Below are 11430 nucleotides of genomic sequence, written 5' to 3'. Positions count from 1 at the left end.
TTTAGAAATCCAAGAGAACTGATGAGTTAGTGCATAAAGGAACTCTGTGTGTGTGTACATGCATATATATTTGAGTGTGTGTTGTCTGTGTGTGTTTGTTGCTACCATTTGAGCATGGGCTGGAAGGGAGAGCGTCTTCTCATCTGGCTTCCATCTAGAGATTACCACCCTCGCTTTCTCCATCTCTTCCTTTTCCACTTCCTCAGCTTTGGCTTTCCATCCCTTGGTTAGCCCCTCAGATGCCACCCAGCCACATAATTGCAGTCATATGGCTTAAAATCTAAGGAAGAAAACATATTAGACGATGTCTTCATAGGGTTTGCATTCTTTAATTATAAAAAGTATCATTTGGGTTTCTTTGGACATTTATCTAAAAGCAGAACACCCAGCCATTGTTCTTCCAGGACAACACTCTTTCTCAACATCTGTTAGAATCTTGGGAAGTGTAAAACCACAATCAATTAAAATTCTTCTCTCATTTCTAGAAAACTAAGAAGGGCCCAGATGAATAAGATCTTGACTCTAAATCTAATATTTTGTAAATAATGTGGAAGTTTGGGTGTTTTTTAATTTGGCAGTAGTGGACAGGACAAGTTGAATTGGGGAGAAGAACCTAGAAGCTGAAAGATCCCTGAGGAGCCTGTGGATAGAGCCAGAAACAGGACAAATATAGACAAAGTAGAGTCAGTGGGAGTGGAGAGTGGGAGAGATTCTGTTGACCGATGGACTTGGGGAGCTACAGAGAGGGAGGAGTGAGCAATGACTTGATGATGGGATCTTGGCTGGCAGAACAGTGAGTTAGAAAATATTCCCTGAGGCAACATGGGTTGGCATTTGAAAAGCACCCCCAGAAACTACCTAGCCTCAGAAGCCAAAATTCCCTTTTGACATGACTAAAGGAGGTAAGAGTCCATTTCAAAGCCCTCATGAAATTTACCCTACTGAGATTTACCAAATGCGGTGAGTTGACCTTAAAGTTAGTCCTTCAACAATGTCACAAGATGGTTACTTCTTTATTTCACAGCTGATGCTCTCCGTAGGTTTTGGTTAGCCACTTTATTTGGGAGGCCTAGTCTCATTACTACTGCTGTTCACAGGCTCTTACCCGGAAAAAACTCAGAAATTCAGTATCCTGACTATTCAGTGCACAATAAGACATCCATCTCTTCTCCCAGACTATGACCAGGGCAGGCAGGCAGGCAGGCAGGATCCTTAAGTCTCACAACCAAATGGATCATCACATATTTTCATAAATAAAGAGCCTGATGATGAGAGCTGCGTCATTTCCCAGATTGCCTTTCTGTTTTCTTTGCTTCACTTAACAATTTGTCCTTGTTATATCTGCCTACGTTCTACTTAGAAGTTACTAATTCACAGAGAATGCCCCATTCCTAACTCTGCTTCTATTCCTGTCCTTTCCCCCATCTTCTGTCCTCAATTCCTCTTCCTTTTCTAGATGCAAGGTCATCAAGAGCTGATTAAACTCTCCATGAAAATGACATGGTAGTGGCAGTTGGGAGCCAGCAATAGTAGGCTGGCTAAAGGAATTGACCTGAAATTTGTGTTTTGGCTCAAGCTGTCCCTGGGATCTCCAACTTAAACTGGTTCTGCACCTCAACCCTCACCCTGCCCCATTGAATCTGCTTAGAAATTCCTGTCTTAGTCATGTCACATGTCATCAATCCTGAACAACAGGTTAAGATATTTAGACAAATGCTCTCTTTGTCCTCTCCCCCACCCCCCTGCTCATTTGGACAAAATGTGACCTTTACCTGCCAATGCTGGTCAATAGGGCATCTGGGTGGGCTTTCAAGTAAGAAATTCAGAACCTTCCATTTAAAACTTTAAAATCTAAATAAAACACAAACCTGAATGACAGCTATGCTCTCTACCTGTGCCAGCAGAAGGACCAACATGGAAGGTACCCACTCAAATGAACTTGTCTCAGCCAAAGCAGACTAGACAATGCCTTGAACAACAGGATTCCAGAGGCATCACAAGTCTGCTATACATACAGATTTAGTCCCAAAGATCAACTCTTCCACAGACAGTTAAATAGAATTCTAACTTCTTAGCATCACTTATTTCCTTGCCCTCTTCAAAATGCAAATGTTTTGGGGAAAATTATTACTTTATGCATATCTTTCTCACCTTAGTGTGAAATAATTTGCAAAATAACTTTCCAATCTGATTGCCAACTGAGACAGGCCCCAAGAAAACAGAGAGCAAGGAAACCAACTGCAAATAGAAACACAACATTGATGTGCCCATGAGGGCACTTGGTGGCAAACAATAGGAACCAATTCTAACTTGAGCAGGAAAGGATTCTATTGTATTGATTTAAAGATCAAAATCATTGGAAAGCAATGTATGAAATTTATATGCAATCTGGAAGATCTAGTTCTAGGTATAGACAAAAAACAAAGGGTACTAGACAAAAATGTAGAAAAGCCACCCCCCAAGACTTGCTGCTTGCACTACCATCAGTGGTACAGCCCAGTGGATAGCACCACCAGGTCCCTGGGCCCTTGTTTGCCACATTTCTGGTCTTTTTTCTCTACTGTCACCTCCATCAGTTCTTTATGTCACTCCTTCAAGAGTCTAGGGCCTGATGGGAGAGTCTGGCTGAACCAGTCACATTGTCTGCCTCCCAGAGATAAGTTGCTAGAAGATTCATCTCCACACAGTGGGAGACATGGCCCAACCTCCCATAGATCTTGGCATTTCCCCCAAAGAGGCAGATTACTCAGTGCTGGGCTGCAAAACATGGCAAATGTCCCCTACAGTAGGTAAAACTGGAGAAGATTCTAGAGCGGTTGGACTTCAGCTGCATTAAGTCCGTTTACATAGGTTTACATAGGTTACATAGTTCATTTAATGTGCATGCCCAGGAAAAAAAAATGTGCATGCCCAGGGAGAGTTCATTATATATAGTTTTATGAATGAAGCAGCCAAGATTCAAAGAGATTGAGTAACTTGTTGAGGTTAGAAGGGAGTGAATAAGGATTGCAATGTGTCCTGACTCCAACAGGCCAAGAGCAGCAATGGAGTAGAGGTGGTTTGTTCATCAGGAGCCTGTTTATAGAGCAAGGAGGGTTCTACCTGAAGAGCTGGGCTTGGAGAAGGTATATTAGGTTTCTTGGGCTGCCAAAACAAAGTACCACAGACTGGATGGTTTAAATAACAAATTTATTTTCTCACAGTTCTGGAGGCTAGAAGTTCAAGATCAAAGTGTCAATAGAATTGGTTTCTTCTCAGCCTCTCTCCTTGGCTTGTAGATGATCATTTTCTCTCTGTGTCTTCACAGGGTCTTTCCTCTAGGTGTGTCCATGTCCTAACCTCCTCTTTTTGTGAGGACGTGAGCCAGATTGGATTAGAGCCCACCCTAATGACCTCAGATAATTTAATTACCTCTTTAAAGGTATAGATAGGCTCCAAATACCATCAATCATATCATGAGGTACTTAGGGTTAGGACTTCAATATAAGAATTGGGAATGGGGGAAGGGGAGAAGAGCACAATTCAGCCCATAACAGGAGAGTAACCTGTCCAGGAACCCCTCTTTGCAGAATAATGAGGGAAGAGGAAGATAGTGGGACTAAACAGGTAACACCCTTAGTCCTCATTTTGCAGATCTGATGAATGACTGCCCCACCTGCCTTAACTACCATTCAAACTGTTGGGTTAGTCCTTAGAGCCTAATTAAACCCAAGGCAGTATGTTCTCTCTTCCAGGTTAAATTATCCTTTGTTTGTTTGTTTGTTTAATTTTGCCTGTTTTGTGCATCAGAGTTTTGTCCAGTTTCAACTACTAAATTGCCAGACCTTTGCTGGGAGATTTATGCAGTAAGATAGTGACTTGGATTGAGCTATGTCTCCCCAAAAGTCATGTGTGGAAGCCCCAACCGCCAAGGAGATGGCATTTGGAGATGGGGACGTTGGAAAAACATCAAGTTTAGATCAGGTCATAAGGTTGGGGCCCTCAAAATGGGATTAGCATCTCTATAAGAAGAGATACCAGAGAGCTTGCTCTTGCTCTTTCTCTGCACGTGAGCACACAGGGAAAAGGTCTACAAGCCAGGAAGAGAGTCCTCACTAGAAACCAACCATGCTGACACCCTGATTTTTAACTCCCAGCCTCCAGATCTGTGAAAATATTCATTTCTGTCATTTCAGCCTGTCTGTACTATTTTGTTATGGCCCTGTGAGCACACCAGCCATGCCTCTCCCTGCCTCTGCCTCCACAGCTGTTCCCTCTCACCTCTTTGTCTTCCTGTCTTCCTACTCTTCTTTTCCAGATCTCCCCCATTTCATTTGTTTACTATGGCTGCTGCAACAAGTTACCACAAATCTGGTAGCTTGAAACAATAGAAATTTACTCCTTCAAGGTTCTGGAGGCCAGAAGTCTGAAATCAAGGTGCTGGTAGGGCCATGTTCAGTGCAGAGGTTCTAGCAAAGACTCTTTTTTCCTTCCTGCCTCTTCCTTGGCTATGACAGCATCACTCCAATCACTGCCTCCTTCTTCACATGGCCTTCTTCCCTGTGTGTCTCTCTGGCTCAAATCTCTGCCCCCCCTCCCCCTTTCTCTTGCAAGGACACCTATTAGTCATTGGATTTGGCCTACCCTAAATGCAGGATGACCTCATCTTGAGATCTTTTAATTGATCACACTTGCAAAGACTCTTTCCAAAAAAAGTCTACGGATTCCATAAGTTGACTTGGGCATATTTGGCGGGGGTGGGGGGGGCACTTTTCTACTCAGTACACTCACACTCCCCCTCCCTGCCAGAGCTCATCTTCCCACCTCCACAACCCTGCTGTCTTCCTTCCTTTCCCAGGCCTGGATCACAGAACCTCGGACTGGATTGGAGCCAGATATCACTGGATCAAACATTGTATCCTGTCCCCACATCAGAACCCTCATACCTAGAGAGAACACTTTTTTTCATTCACCAGGTAGGAACATGAGAGCTGTCTTATAAAGAGCCTCTTCACTGGGAAGGAAATAGTTTACATATTAATAGTATTATAATATATAATATATATAATACTATTATATAGTATAGTATTAATAGTGAAATAGTTTACATATTAATACGAGTGTGTTTATACAAAGAGTACTCAACTAGCAACGTCACAGTGCTGCAGACAAGTCCTAACAGCCAGTTGTTAGAGATTTGATTTGTCATTGATTTTGGGTGGCCCAGATTCCATTGTCACCTATGATATGATCAATGTCGGCCAAGTTCCAAATGTCTTTGGCTGTGTTCAAAGCATGAAGAAGAGTGAGAGAGTTAAACAGCCCTCTACATGGAATCCAAAGGCTTTATTCATATGCCCCAGAACTTTTTCTCCACTGAATAAAACATTCTGTACCCAAAGGGAGCCCAGTCCACAGCTGGTACAATTCCCAATGTCCTGCTGGCCTCCTGGCAGCCTCTCAGCACAGAATCTGCAAGGTCCACCAGGGACCCAGCTCCAGGATTCAAACTCTGCCCTATAGCCAAGAGGATGTCTGTTCCTGCAATGCATTATCAATGAGTCTTTGATCACCATCTCCATCAGCAGAAACCCAGGATATAGCCTGTGAATTACCATGTCCTCAGCCTGGGGAAGAAATAGGCACAGCTCACCCATATTGTTCAGCTGAGAACTGGGCTCAGACCAGAAGGGCCACTCTCAGCCAGGATGCCATAGCTCCAAGCAGTTCTTGCCTTTTCTACAAACACCCTAGGGTGGGCTTTCGAGTCCCTCCACCCCTCAATCCTACTTTTCCTCCATTATATCCAGAGAACTTTTTTTTTTTTTTTTTTTTTTTTTTTTAAGCAAAGGGCTAAAAAGAGCAATGGCTGTTCTCTCAGACACCAGAATGTTTTGTTGTGGGACTTTTCCCTCATACAACATCATTTTAAATTTGGAAGCTTTAACAAAAGCTTACGTTGTTATTTAATTCCTTAAGAAAAGTCTGGCATATTCAGAGTTACCTAGACCTGGGAACAGTGTCTAATACTCTAGAGATTAGCAGAGGTTTCTTTATCACCTGCTCTAATTCTGCATAGAAACTGGAGGCTCTTGCCATGAGGTTACCCCCACCACAACTAAGAAGTAAGGCCAATTCACTGGAAATGTGGTGGGCAGTTAGGAGACAAAGGAGTTGTCCCAAATGCGAATGAGAGATACACAGGTGGGTTGGTTAATGACTTTAGGTGTTATGGATTTATGAAAATTTATGTAAACATGATGAATTACACACAAATTCCTCTCTACTCCCTCCCAAAACCCCATTAAAGTGACAGAAAAAAGATAAAAAGACATTGATCCACAAGGGCACAAGAGGACATGAAAGGAGTCAGAGCAGAGGGAGGTCAGAAGGTAGCAGTCATATCTAATGGTGATTAACTGAGCAGACCAGAGGAGTCAGAAAGCCAGTTCTGAGCCCAGGGCTATAGGTGGGTTCATGCCTAGAGGAAATCTTGGGAATAGAAGCATCAGGTGTTTCTCTTGGGAAGAGTCCTGGTGGTCAGGTTGAGAATGAAGTCCCAGTCCCCTTGCTAACCCCACACAGCATAGGACCTGTGGGACCCAAGGAATTTAACAAAGATCCCCTACCCCTGGACTAACTCCATTTTGTGCTGTACCGCCACCTCCCATCTGACCCCCACATGACCTGCTTATTGCTTAAGGCGCTGCCCCACCCTAGTCAGGCCGCTGAGCACACCCTTACCCAAACCGGCTCATAAGAATGTAAACCCGCCTTTTGCCCTCCAAACCTGCACGCCAATTCTGACCAGAGTGATGGGCTAGTTCAAACGGTCACTATAGGGTAAATTGTAATTCAATCGGCCACCTGCGTGTGGACCGACATGACTATGCAACTTTCTGTGTGTTACAAACTCATTGGCCACTGGCCCCTATTAAACTGCTACGCCTCTTAACCTCGGGGTCCAAGTCCCTGCTCCGCTGTGTCGGGTATACTTGCACACAAGCTCGAGCTTGCAAATAAACCCTCGTGCGCTTGCATCAGTGTCGGCTCCTTGGTGGTTTCTTGTATACACAATCTTGGGCACAACAGATCAGCCCTCTGTTATCCAGAAAGAGAGTCACTCTTTAAAGATGATAAAGCAGAGAGAGTCCAAGCCCAGGGACCTGGTAAACAGCAGGTAAGGTCAAAGTCAAGGTAAACAGCAGGTAAGGTCAAAGTCAAGCCTCTTTACTCACTTGGCTCTGAGCTCTGAAAGTCAGGCTTGGACCCTCCCCTCCACCTCATCCCATAGCAGGAAATTAGAGAGTTCTTCTCTGGAAAAACTGATTGACCCCAGATACTTGACTATGAGTAATGACATTTGGGAGTTTCTAACAAAATAGCCAATTACCCTTTGGGACACTACAACAGAAGGAAAACCTTTGCACACAATACAGAGTTTCCTGTACTATTTTAACAGTCACTCTTAAATAAAATGCAAAGGTTAGCAGATACTTGAGGGAAGTCTTTGTGAACAAAGAGAAAAAAAAAAAACAAGAGGAAAAAAGATAACGTAGACATCAAGATATCTTTTTAAAATCTGTAATTCATTTTTTAAGTAAAGAAAGGAGATATTATACTCATAAAACAAGATCAAGATGCCACATAAAGAAGAATTTACGAAAGTAATAACATGAATTTTAAAAACTTCATCATAGAAGTTGAAAGATAGAGTTGAAATACATTTTTAAAATATTTATTTATTTGCGAGAGAGAGAGAGCATGCAGGCAGAGAAGGGGCAGAGGGAGAAGGCGAGAGAAAATCCCTGACACAGGGCTCAATCTCACAACCCTGAGATCATTACCTGAGCCAAAATCAAGTCAGTTTAACCAACTGAGCCACCTAGGTACCTCAAGAAATACATTCTTTTTAAATGGAAGACATATAAAGAAGGGATTAGAAAATAAGATAGCAAATACCAAAATAATTAGACGGTTAGTCCACCAAATTTTAAAGCTAGACTTTCTTCACTCTGCATGAGGAAAATTATCAGAAAATAAAGTAAGAGAATTTCCCAGAACCAAAGTCTCCTGATGGAAAATTCCTACCAACTATTTGGCACGATAAATGAAACAAACAGCAAACAAAATACATCAAGCAGACCACCTTAAGTTTTCAGAATGTTTGAGAAAGAGATGATGCTACTATGTTCTTGAGAGAAAAACAGGGCACCCACAAAAGACCAGGAATTGAAATGTCATTAGACTTGTCAGAACCAGGACTGAAGCCAGAAAAGTAATACCTTCAAAATGATTTCCAATCTAGAATTTTATCACCCTCATCCAAGTTATCAACCAAAAAGTGAAAGTAAAAAATAAATATATTTTCATTTTCAGACATGTAAGCCTCAGAAAAAACCAAAACCAAAAATGGGAAGCTATTGGAAGGGTATAATTCACTAAAGCAAGGAAATATACCAAGAATGAGGAAAATATGGGATCCAAGAAACAAACATTCCAACACAAATTAGAATTCTTAGGGTGAGGGATGAGATCCCTAGGTTGATGACAGTGGCTCTACACTACAGCTGGTCTAAGAAAGAACCAGTTCACCAGAAGTGGAAAGAGGAATCCTCTGGGGGAAAAAGTCTATGGAGAAGAGACTGAGTAAAATAACTCATAGATTGGAACAGAAATCCCCAGAAGGATAATCACCAAGAAAAATATGAATCACATAGATTACTAGATGCGTTAGAATGTTTTGAGAAATGTATACTGTGGCAAAGAATTTGAGGATGAATAAATGATAGGTACATTACAAAATTTTGAAATGAAAATATGAAGCAATTTTTAGCTGCCAGAGAGACAAACAAGTGACTCTGAAAGGAAATAATCATAGTATACCACCCAGCTCAGCTATTTATATAATCCTGATATTAGCAAAAATGAGTTTTAGTTTAACCAAAAAATTATAGAAATAACTGTATGGGGAGAATGTTGGGAAGGGCGTATGAAAGGAGCCAGACTTTATATTCTATAGTTAGAAGTTAGTAGGTGATACCCACCCCCCGCCCTGCCAAATCGTGGGGGGAGATATTTAAGTCCTACCCTAGATTGTGATGGTGTTAGGTGAGGCCTTCAGGAGGTAATTAGGGTTAGATGAGGTCATGAGGATGGAACCTTTACACATGGGATTAGTGCCCTCAGGAGAGTCACAAGAAAGCTTGCTTCCTCTGCTCCCCATGTGAGGACACAGCCAAAGGTCAGCTGTGTGCAACCCCGAAGAGGGCACTCACCAGAACCTCATCACCCTGGCACCCTAATCTCGGACATCCAGCCTCCAGACTGTGAGAAATGAATCTCTGTTTTTTTACAAACTCCCCAATCAGTGGTGCTTTGTTATAGCAGCTCAGATAGATGAGGACAATATCAAAAACTATAAACTTACAGAATAGCAATGTAAGGTTATTATTTTACAACATGGAGATAAACATCAGAAGAAAGATCTGGAAGGAGTTACATTTGCCAGAAGGGTGGGAAGGGGGATGGGTAAGGCGGGATGGGCAGACTGCTTTGGTTTGGATGTCGCAAAACTGTTTCACTTTGTAAACCATGTACGTGTCAAAAAAAAAATGAGGATTTTTTAAAAAGATTTTATTTATTTATTCATTCATGAGACACACACACACACACACAGAGAGAGAGAGAGAGAGAGAGAGAGGCAGAGACACAGGCAGAGGGAGAAGTAGGCTCCATGCAGGGAGCCTGATGTGGGACTCGATCCCAGGTCTCCAGGATCATGCCCTGAGCTGAAGGTGGTGCTAAACTGCTGAGCCACCCAGGCTGCCCAAAAATGAGGATTAAATGGAAGATGTTAGTTGGAGGTCCGTGGCTTTTACATTTCAAAAATATTCTGTTGGCATAAAAAAGTACTTTACCAAGTACTTGCTCACACATAGCAAGTTTCAGGCTTCAGAAAAATGACTTATAATGCACTGCATTATTTTTTAAAAAGGGTTCTTTGGGTTTTTTTTTTAAGATTTTATTTATTCATTCATTCATGAGAGACACAGAGAGAGGGGCAGGGACATAGAGGGAGGGAGAAGCAGGCACCCTGCAGGGACTCGATCCCAGGACCCTGGGAACACAACCTGAGCCAAAGGCAGACCCTCAACCACTGGACCACCAGGTGCCCCTAAAGAAACATTTTTTACAGGCATTATCAGTTTTGTTCATAAACTGTTACAAAGCCCATACATGTCCTGTCATGGCAGGAGCCCTGGGGCACAGAGGTGATAAAGCTATGTCCTCAGGCCTGAAGGGGGATGGCATGGTGGGGAGGCCCACCTGAGGTGCCCCAGTGCCCCACATGAGCCCAGGGCACCTCAGGAAGGGCCTGTGTGTTTCCCAGCGAGCCACACTCCTCGCTGATAACCCGAGGAGTTATCCTAATGGAGCAGACACAGCTGCTACCTGCTTTCTTTCTGGTTCCTACCAAATTTTTACCCTGTTTATATAACCAAAGAAGTGCAACGAAAGGGTGGTTTTTCTTTACACATCTATCAATGCTGAGTTCGCCTCTGATGGTATCATTTGCCCCTCCAAATTTTTACCATAAAAAATTAAGTAATCTAAATATGATCAAATACTCAGAGAGTTCTTAGAGATGACACTGCAGTCTGGACAGCAGAATAAAGAATTATATTATGCCCGAAAAATGTCTCACAACCACAGCTGCTAAAACGGTGTCTAGGGGATCCCTGGGTGGCTCAGCGGTTTAGTGCCTGCCTTCAGCCCAGGGTGTGATCCTGGAGTCCTGGGATCGAGTCCCACATCAGGCTCCCTGCATGGAGCCTGCTTCTCCCTCTGCCTGTGTCTCTGCCTTTCTCTCTCTCTCTGTGTCTCTCATGAATAAATAAATTAAATCTTAAAAAAAATAAAAAATAAAAAATAAATAAAACGGTGTCTAATATAGTCACATGTTGAGTCCAAATGCCCGCTCCCAGGGATCAACAGCAGAAGGAATGATGGTGGGTCATCCGTAGCATCATCCATGTGGCACACCTACCACCCTTGCTCTGGTCATAGCCTTCTGGATCCCCTTTAGGAAACCACTCCTTCTCAATGCCTGGGGAGGTCTGCGGGGGACCTCAGTCCCTGCACGGAGTGGCGGGGCACGGCTCAAGCCCCAGCTTGGGCTGAAAGGGGGCTATTTGAACCACAGAGTCCTCTCTGGGATCTGAGGTAGTGGGCTAGCCCACACTCTTCATTGGAAGCACAGGCTGCACGGCTGTCACATCAAAGCTGCCTCATTCTTGAGGCACCTTGGAGACCAACACTAAGACCTGGAGCCTACTGAACCCTTACAGTAGGCCAGACCCCGTTCCAAGGATTTCCCATGTACTAACTTACTGAATCCTTACTGAGCAACCTTATGAGCGGATTCTAATATGATCCCCATTTTACAGA

The sequence above is a fragment of the Canis aureus genome, chromosome 1 (genome assembly GCF_053574225.1).
Source record: "Canis aureus isolate CA01 chromosome 1, VMU_Caureus_v.1.0, whole genome shotgun sequence".
Taxonomy (NCBI): domain Eukaryota; kingdom Metazoa; phylum Chordata; class Mammalia; order Carnivora; family Canidae; genus Canis; species Canis aureus.
This window is presented reverse-complemented; position numbering follows the sequence as displayed.